The following is a 7030-nucleotide window of genomic DNA, read 5'->3' on the forward strand; positions in this document are numbered from 1 at the left end:
ACTTCTCATCAATCTCTGGGCTGGAATACGAGGCATTCCGGTTTCTCTGAGCCCGGGTGCCACAAGCATGTGCATGTAGTTCAAATTTGAATTATGCACATATATGCATTGAAAACTCAGTTAATGCATAAAAATGTCCAAACAAACCCTGAAAAATCACAAAAATTTGCACAACACTCCTGTTGTTCTATGTTGACACTCGAAAATTTTGAAAGCAATAAGAGGCAACGGATATCGTTTCATCCCCAAAGGTGGCATGTTCCCTACCAAAACCATCACGCTTGTTGTGAGAAGCTCTGGTTTGTGAGAAGCTTATACCCAAACCTGCCCTAAATGGGACAAAATTTGTACCACGACATGTTGATGCCGCTACATGATAGCATGCCAAGTTTCATGAATTTCAGACAAGTTTTGGATTTACTAGAATTTAAAAACTAGGCATGTCAATGTTTGCGGCTGAGTGACACTGGCAGGGTGTTTGAAATTCATTCTCATTTCTTGCATGGGACCTAAGCACGCAACCAAGGACACATATTTAATTTTTCAATAAGTTTATATGCACTAGAGCATGTGCATGTAGTTCAAATTTAAATTATGCGCATAAAATGCCTGGAAAACCCAGTTAATGTATAAAAATGTACAAACGAACCCTGAATCATTCCAATTTTTTTGACGGCACACCTATAGTTACATGTACTGCAGATATAAGTTCTAACAATTCAAACACCGTCCTTTGTAGTTGTGACCCCATTACGTAATTCAAATGATCAAGACGATAAATCAAGTAGATCGTACACAGTTTATTATCACCAACCGTGTGAGATGCAGCACAAAATATCTTGGAGCATCGTTAGTGTATAGTACGCCCATGGCTTACGAGAGAAGGTGCGTCGGCTACAGTCCACAGCGCGCCAGTTCTGAATAAGGGACCATGTCCGATGACACTTTGCGCGCCAGTTTTTTGGCTGAAGCGATTCCAAATTTTCGGCTTCCGCGGAAATATCTACCTCCCCGCCCCCTCCCCCTTACCAAAATCCACATTTCCACTCTTTCCGCCTTCCTTTCCAAGTTGAAACCTTCACTCCTTGCTTGCAGCGCTGCCGCCTCCTCGCCGGCGACCCTCCTTCACGCTCCTCGGCCTCGCTTATCCAGGCAGGTAATCCACACCCGACCCCTATCCTCCTCCTCCTTCCACATCCCACATGCCCCTACCGCTGGCGCGAGCGCGACACCTTCCACCCAAATCACCGACCCCTCCACCAAATAAGCACTGGCCTAAGCCATGGTGCACGCAGTATAGCCAGGACCTCAAGGAGCATTTGGCAGCGGAGAAGCAAATCACGGCCGCACGTGCAGATGAGGTCGCGATGGCTGCCATTCGTGCCGACCCCTAGATCTTGAAGGACCACCTTGCCATTTTCTAGCTACGCCGGTTATGCATACTCGGTTTACCCATTGCGTGTGCTGCTCCCGCCTTTCCTTCGCAAATTCTAGTGAATGGTGATATCTAATTTTATCATGGAATATGTTGCTCTAGTGTATATGTTCTATATGTCGTGATGTGTGGTGCTCACTTATTAACTGTTTTGTTAATTAGTTGTCGTCTTCAGTTAATTGTTTGGTTCAATTATGCAAATGTTATGTTCAATTCTTCAGGCTGCAATTTTGTATTGTCTTCCATATGAGAAATAAATCAAAATTATCTTTACAAAATTATGGGTGCATTCTGTTATTGTATACCATGTCAGGAATAAATTGAATTTGGCTGTAGTAAATACATGAGAAACAACTAGCAAAAGGGCCCATGCGTTGCAACGGGAGAAAACATCGATTACCGTGCAAATCCAAGACGATGTTTTGTCCTACTCGACTTCATACTAACCTTATTTTAAAGGTGATGGATCATATATCTATCTGAGGTAGTTCCTTTACAAGTAAAAAAGAAACAAAGAGTTAAATATTGGGGTGTTATATTTTTCTCAAACAGCAATATATACAGTGTTTGCTGCTTCTCCGCATAGTACCATTTTTAGGATCCACAAAGTATTAACAATTTATAAGCCGAAAATAATGGGAAGTAGATGCAACATAGCATGACATACCAGATGATTTTGCAAGCACACCACTGAATATATCGAGGACTACTTAATATAAGATCTTCAAATAGGTACATGTTTATGATGACCACTCTGAAGCTATTTCGTGTAGTCTTCAAAGGATTTCAAAAAAGTTTTTGCTTGGTGTCAGAGATGAATAATTTGAACATATACTAATTTTTCCAATAATTAAACTATTAAAGCAAGGAAATGGTACATATGTTCGCCCTCAAAAAAATGAGACATAGGTTCATCCTTCATACAACCACAACTTGAAGGGTGCAGAGCGAGGCGGCAAAACCTGTAAGATGCAGCCATGTGAAACACGATAGAACTGCCACCACAAGATCAATCAACCATCGTTGACAGAGAAAAAACCTTGACCATCATTTAACATCTGTCAACGAATCCAACCCCGCTTCTACTGATGATAACCAAAGAACCTTCCTTGGAAAAGGAAAATGATTAGATTGTTTATAACAGTAATATTTTGATCCCGAGGACCCAAATTCAGAGCTATGCCATTATGTTTGTGCAAAACCCATTAACACAACATAAAACCAAAACTGGGAAACTCCTATGCCAAACCATTACATCCTAAACTACTATATGTCAGCATATAACATATTCATTTGGATCCGATGCCTTGTACATGCCAGGTTATGGATACTGGTATTTGCTTAGATTACGCGGTACACTTCTAAAAAGCAATATTTCCTAGAAGCAGCAGATGACTCTGAAGCTTTCACCTGCAGACCAGGAACACACGTACATGAGTCTGCTCAAAGCATATCTGCACATGTTGGTATTCAACCAAGTAATTAAGTAAAATAATTTTGTTCTTTGAAAAAAGTAAGATAAGCTTTGCTCGTCTAAGTTAAATGGTTAACAGAGGATCAAACCTATCCTAGAACGACCAAATTTCAACAAAACAAGAACCTTAAAGAAGACATACATGCATATTATAGAGAAGCTAACTAATAGCACATAAAAAGATTATCTAGGAAGTAGATAGGTTATCTATGCTGGTGGTTCGTAGGGTTGCACCGAGGTTGATGAAGAGCCTGGTGAACGACAGCTAGAAGATTGGGCATGACTATGGAGATGAACAGGTGAGAGGCATCGCCAGCCCCTGGAGAATCACTCGCCCGCGCTATCCGCTGACACAACGGTCCCTGATCACTGTAGAAACTGTATTGAGGAACTGAACGTGAAGAGTTGCTCTGCATGAACCAACTGATCACCTTCTTCTCCACTGGATGTTCCGTCGTGTATTGGTTGGAGTGTGATCTAGCATGTAAGCTAAGGAGATTGAATGAATAAGAGACAATTAATCAGTAACTTCTTATGAAATAAGGAGGAACTGAAAAGAAAATTCAAGTAGTTATAGACGAACTTGACTGTGAACCTGGTTGTTATACTTACATGCGGGAGCTCTCAATCGAGCCATGCACGTATTGTGTATTTGCCGGATTGATCCAGGAGCCTGTCTGTAGATGCGGAGAAACACACGGCCACCGTCAGGCGCTGCACTCCTGCCTCGCGTGTATTTCATCATATACCCGTCATATGCTCAATAATCTATAGACGAAAAAAATTAATTGTCGATGTTTGGAGACCAAAAGGACAGGCTACACGAATATGATCATGCCAAGGGTGGAATTAATCAGTATTATCTAGCTATGCTTTTCCAGTCCAAGTGACATTTCCAATTTCTCAAGGAAAAGGTATTTTTCAGATTAGTTTTTCTGTTCTAGGCTACATCACCACTTATATCTGCTTTGCAACAGTTTTTGGGCCACAAAAAACAACTGTATTGGAGTCTGAAGAGACTAAGAAAACTCTGACTAATCAAACAGCATGGCTGCATACTGGAGAAATTAATTGGCACAGAATTCTCCTAATAGATGGGCAGACTGCCAAAATTATTTGAATCAAAGCAGGTTGCTTCTTGCAATTTCAAGCCTGCGGTTTACTTCTTACTTTTGTCCAAGCTTCCACGGGAGCTCTGCATTCATGGAGGTGCAGCATAAAGCGGATGGGATATATATGTGTGTGCACTGAATGTATAAACATCTAAAGATTTAGTGGAGTTCACCTTGTGAACAAAGATGAAACCAAGTCTAGACATGAAAATAGAAAGCACATCACTCCCATAACAAAAGCATCACCATCTAGGAAACTAAAACACTCATCATTAGCATAATTAATTTTAGGTTGGGCTCATACATTAGCAAACAACTTTGAAGAAAGGGGCCGCGCATTACATAGAATTGCAGATGAAAAGAAAGAGAAGGTAAGTGACCTTAGAATTTATGGATGAAAAGCTTGCTCCAATAATACAGAATATTGTTGAACTATGCATCTCCAGAAAGGCTGAAACCCACAGTACACCATGGCACTTCTCCGTTTCTGAGCCCATTCAGTGCGTTGATGTCAAGAATCAATCAATAGATCTACGTGTTATTTGAGGCATAAACTGGGTTACAGACTGAAAGAATTCTTTCCAATCGAATCACCCACATCCATCTCGAAAAAATTAAATACTCTGAGTAAGAAATAATAACCTGAAACTATGAGTGCTCAACACCGGCTGTAGCTCTAATGGTAATCCCCTCCTAGCATCAGCAGATCGAGCTACTGGACGCAAACGTGTGTCAAGGTTTCCTAGTTAATTTGCTCAACTGCTCAATTTCAAAAGGGGATTTGGCTTACAGGGAGTAGCTGGGTGACTTTCAGGTGTGCAGCACGGTACCTTGTTCGTGCTTGGGGCTCGGGGAGGAGGTGGGCTGGAGCTTCGGGAGGCCGCCGGCAGCAGGAACTTGGGGAGGCCGGCAGCCCAAGGTGAGGTCGAATTAAATTTCCGCCTCCACATAGACCTCTGCATGCACCAGAGGCCACCGTCGCTGAAGACCTCCCCGCCGTCCCCGGGTCAGGCGGCCGTGTCCAGGAGCTCCGCCACATCGTCATCTTCCTCCTCATTGAAGTAATCGAGCCGAGATGCACAGAATTGAGCTGTCGGAGAAGTTTTCGAGGCTCTTGAGATTGGCGCCACAGGGGAAGTCGGCAATGGCAACGAGTATGGCGGCTGCCTGGACGAACTTGGCAAGGGAGCACGTGTGCGGCGAGCCTGCGAGATTCAGGCGTCGGGCATTGAGGCGATGAAAGGCCGGTGGCGGCGACCAGGGCGGCGCGCGGCGAAGGGGCGCGAGCCGGTGGTGGCGGCACGCAGCGGAGGGGCGGGGGCGGGGTGCTGGAGGTTGAGATGGGAGGCAAGGTCGTGGCTCGTCCCGTCGTCCGGGTGGGATTTTTCAGTTTCTTTTTTTTCTGTTCCCCATACCGTCAGGTCGACTTAACAATAGGATTGCGGGTTGATTTCAGAAAAAGTCAGGGACTTTTGTGTAAAAACACCGTGACGGTGAACCCGGAGAATCAATCTGTGCTTTATTATTAGAGAGAGAATACAATTGCTACAATTGGTTGTAGTTAACTGTTCGGTTAACTGTTTGATCTTCTATTAGGAGTATGTTATATTGTGCAATGTGGTGCTCAGTTAATGTTTGGTTCATTTGTTGTGGTGTTTAGTTAACTGCTTGGTTCAATGTTATATTGTGCAATGTGGTGTTCATTTAATGTTTGGTTCATTTTTTGTGGTGTTTAGTTAACTGCTTGGTTCAATTCTGCAATGCGATGTCCAATTACTGTGGGTAGAATTTTGTATTGTTGTGCATGTGAGGAATAAATCGAATTTGGCTGCACTTAATACATGAGAAACATATACAAATGATATATTTCCTAGTTCTTAATCATGCTTGGTTTGGATAAATGGGTTTTCCCTATGGCTTGAATTAATCTAATGAATCTGTAATGTGATTATTTTTCATCAACATATTTTACTGATAGCATGCTAACCCTTACTTAACCTGATGACTAACTACCTTACATGTGTTGCAGGGAAACAATGGGAAGCAATAAGGTTTACAATCGAGGTTAGCAAGTGCATGGTCTGTTGTCTAATAGCACATTATTGTGTAGTTGCAGGAACCATTCTAATATTTAGGTTTTTAACAATTTGGTCTTGCACATGTAGGTCCTGCTGTCAGAGATTTTGACCCACTGTTCGACCCTTTTTGCATATGGGGAAATGAGTTGTCCATGAATATCAGTCAAGTCAAGAAACTCGGAAAGATTGTTGGGATAAAGAAATTAACGATAAAAACAACAAGATCTTTGTCTGCACAATGAAGAAGACATCAGTTCACTACAGGATGGTACTAACTATTATACCTTGCCTTTTTTATTCCTTTGCCCCATTTCCAATATAGAGAAGATATTTATGCACATCCTTGTTTTTAGGCCTTTCCAAAGCAGTTCACTGATGATTACCTCTCAAACAACCTGTATGGTCAGGAGGCGAGGAAGGTATTCATACAACACTCACGGTTCAATATTGAAGTTTTCCTGAAGAGGACGAAGGATGGACGATCAATCATCCACAGGCACTAGCCTAAAGTTATAAAGACCTTCAACATCAATGAAGGATCAATATTCGCCTTCTGCTTCAGTAGTTTTCCAGATAAGATACATCTGTCTATGTACCATCTATGATGCTAATTTTGAAAGTTTATAGATGTTGCATGTGAAACTTGGTCCTGGTGTAGTTGTGTAATGGGGTAGCTGAGTGCTGAAGCTATATGATGTTGTACTCTGATGTATTTCAATTATGAAAATGAAATATATTGTGTGCTTAATATGAACTGTCAATTAGATTAATAAATGGATTATGAATAATTAGCCTGCTAATTGGGTTTTGCTATTGCAAACGGTTGTTAAAAAAATACCGTGGGTGATGACCTCAGGCAACGCACACAGTTTCTAGGAATAAACCATGTTGGATCAATGAACAATCACACACGACTTTCTCTTGAAAACTG

General features: G+C 41.9%; 2 long non-coding RNA genes across 2 annotated transcripts; both read right to left on the bottom strand.

The window, feature by feature from the left end:
* Positions 1-2132: 2132 nt before the first annotated feature.
* On the bottom strand, positions 2133-3338 carry LOC125553708. The gene is made up of 2 exons (XR_007304159.1): positions 2475-3338; positions 2133-2397 (listed from the first exon to the last, which is right to left on the bottom strand). It is a non-coding gene; the product is annotated as an uncharacterized LOC125553708 (long non-coding RNA).
* Positions 3339-3524: 186 nt separating this feature from the next.
* On the bottom strand, positions 3525-4682 carry LOC125553709. Its single transcript, XR_007304161.1, has 3 exons — positions 4664-4682; positions 4402-4552; positions 3525-3677 (listed from the first exon to the last, which is right to left on the bottom strand). It is a non-coding gene; the product is annotated as an uncharacterized LOC125553709 (long non-coding RNA).
* Positions 4683-7030: the final 2348 nt, after the last annotated feature.

The sequence above is a fragment of the Triticum urartu genome, chromosome 4 (genome assembly GCF_003073215.2).
Source record: "Triticum urartu cultivar G1812 chromosome 4, Tu2.1, whole genome shotgun sequence".
NCBI lineage: Eukaryota > Viridiplantae > Streptophyta > Magnoliopsida > Poales > Poaceae > Triticum > Triticum urartu.